Source organism: Cryptotermes secundus, unplaced genomic scaffold (genome assembly GCF_002891405.2).
Source record: "Cryptotermes secundus unplaced genomic scaffold, Csec_1.0 scaffold330, whole genome shotgun sequence".
Lineage (NCBI taxonomy): Eukaryota > Metazoa > Arthropoda > Insecta > Blattodea > Kalotermitidae > Cryptotermes > Cryptotermes secundus.
Window position 1 is genome coordinate 77,896 of NW_019734317.1, and position 3,157 is coordinate 81,052.

The following is a 3,157-nucleotide window of genomic DNA, read 5'->3' on the forward strand; positions in this document are numbered from 1 at the left end:
ATTATTGCAGTGTCCGTTGTGTATACCAGGAATCTGTTCTGAGCCCCGTTTGCCTGTGTCTCGCGCTCCACACATTGCCCACTCATCGGTTGATGTGAGCTCCTTGATGCGATGTGTTGATTAATTCTGTTAATGCGTACTGACATCTTGTAAGTTTGAACGACTGCTGTAGTAAAGTGAAGAGTTTTTTTTTATTTCGCCCGTATTTTGCCCTTAATTCGTGACTTCAAAACATATTAATTTATAGCTAAGTTTTTCTGAAAATGTGTATTAGTTAAAAAAACAGTACGAAAGAAAATATAACGTTCTATTACATATCCATACGCAATGTATCACGTGAATTTAAGAAACTATAACCGTCCATAAAAGTTACAATAAGAACTGCACAATACATCGTAAAGACAGAAGTGTGCAGTTTTCAATATACAGGAAATTACAAAAACCGATATACCGTATTTACGTATGTATAGGCCGCGTGCGTGTATAGGCCGCAGCACAATTTTCAGACAGAAATTATAGAAAAAATAATTTTCTTGGAATATTATTTCAGGAGTAGAAATTATTCCGAAATCTGGCAACGTTTAATTTTTTTTTAATGAAGTGTGATTTCGAATATAAGCCGCACCCCAGTTTTCCTCTTGAATTTTTGGCAAAAAATGTGCGGCCTATACATGCGTAAATACGGTAACAATGTCACACATATCCAATAACTGAGAAATCAAAATACAAGGAAAAACACCATTAAACACATACTATACAGTAACAAGTATAACACAGACCTAATGAGAAAACCACCTCCCCTAGAAAAATAATGTGGATTAGCTTCACATACACGTACAGTGGCAAAGAAATAGGATTGCTAGGGCATTTCGGGACCCGACTAAAAGCAGCTTCCCGTACACAGAACACAATAGAAAATATATTAAGCCTCGGTCGCAAACAATAAGTAGAGCAGAGGTGGCATTTAGCAAATGAAATGCCCGGATGTCCACGGAATTGCGTCGGGCAAACGGGACGAGCACGTACGGCTAGATATAAGGAACTTACCCGTGATATTAGAAGCAGCAACAGTAACTCTGCATACTGAGCACGTGTGAGACTGGTTGTCATGACAGCGGGAAGGACAGGAAAACGTTTCACAGTTACAGACTCAGTAGACAACCACGTTTATGGAACCCGAAGGTTCATTACCATGTACACATGAACAAACATTTCGACACACACAACCCCACATTCGAGACGCTGCACGGGCTTTACACAAGACAGAAGCGCACACAACCCGTCACGTTATAAGAGTGGGAATATTCGTAAGACCTATGTGTATGTACACGGAACGAAAACAACGCTACTGACAGGCAGGGCGAAGAACAGTCAGAGGGGCATAACTGACTATAAAGAAACTTACTTATTTTCTTATGGAGCTGAGCCCTTCCTGAGGAGCCGCCAAATCTGCAGCAACTCAAGAATTTCCCAGCATTTTATGGAACCCGAAGGTTCATTACCATGTTCACAAGAGCCCTCCAAAGGTCCCTATCCTGAGCCAGACCAATCCAATCCACACCATCCTATTTCTCTAAGATCCATTTTAATATTCTCCACCCACCTAGACCTTGGTCTTCCCAGTGGTCTCTTTCCATCTAGCTTTCCCACCAATATCCTATACGCATTCCTCTTCTCCCCATTCGTGCTACATGCCCTGCCCACCTCATCCTCCTTGACGTGATCATTCTAGTTATACTTTGAGAAGAGTACAAGTTATGAAGCTCCTCATTGTGCAGTTTTCTCCACTCTCCTGTCACTTCATCTCTCTTCGGTCCTTAGTAAGAAGACTTAACGTGTAAAACAAAATACAACAAAATGAATAATAATAATAATAATATATTTACGTGTTGCAAATAGTAACTGCACTAACAAGATCAGGAACTACAGATACACAACAGTCATGCCGCTGGAAAAACGAATCCAAACACAAGGATAATGGGACGAAAGGACATCAGCCCCCAAGCAAAAACATTGCAATTTTAATCAGGCCTTATCTGATTATTAATGATCTTTATTGCATTTTAATAGGGCACATTTATTTTAAGTGTGAGATATCATATTCACATGTGATAGGTGAAGTTGCACTTACTACACAGTGAGACAGTTTTAGCAAATACTGACACCTGACGATGGCCGTATACGGGCGAAACGTAGTGAGGAGGAGTAGGTGATAATAAACGAGTTGCAGCGTGGACGGAAGTGTAGTGTATATTACAGTTAAATAGCTGAGTAATATCAAGGGTGGCCGGTGGTCTAGAGATAAGGTGTATGGTTTATAAGTTATGTGGTTCGAAGACTTGAGTATTTTTGTGAAAAAAGAGAATGTAAGAAATTTGTGCATGTAGGAAGCAAGTGGTACTATATGAGGAAGGTGAAGTTAACAAATTTGTATAGATCTGGTGATAGGTGGGTAAGACATTGGCGAAGTATTGGGAAGGTACGGGGTTCGAGACCACGGTGTCTTTTGTCAATAGAAATTGAAAAGTGAATAAATAAATGCGATTTTTCTGCAGCTAAAAACCGAGTCGTATAATATAAGGAAGATCGCAGTCATCTAGGTCATACATGTCTTGGTGGCCTAGAGGTAAGGTACAGGCGTAGTAAACATAATGTTCGTGGTTCGAAAACACAAGTATTTTTGTAATGAGATTTTTCTGGAATTATATACCGACACGTAACATAAGAGGAAGATTAAAGCTCAGAAATTTCCGTGGAATCGGTGGCCTATTGGTAAAACACCGGCGTAGTGATGAAGAGTTGGAAGGTTCGAAACCAAGTNAGGTTCGAGACCAAGTATAGTTTTGTGATTTAGAAAGTAAGTTAATTGATTTTTCTGGCATTATAACCGAAGATGTAGCTTAAGAGGAAGATAAAAGAAAATAAATTTCAGTGGCGCTGGTGGCTATGGGGTAAGACATCAGCTTAGTGTTCAGAAGGTCCCTGGTTCAAAACCAGTAGGATTTTTGTGAAAAATAAAATGGAAAGAAGTTAGGAGTTAGGGCAAAGGAGGAGGGAGGGACCGGGGTGAGGAAAGATTTTTTTTTGCGGCCGCTCATTAAGACACTCAACCTAAGCGGGTTTTATTAAAATCCACATGGGATCAAAAAGAAAAAAA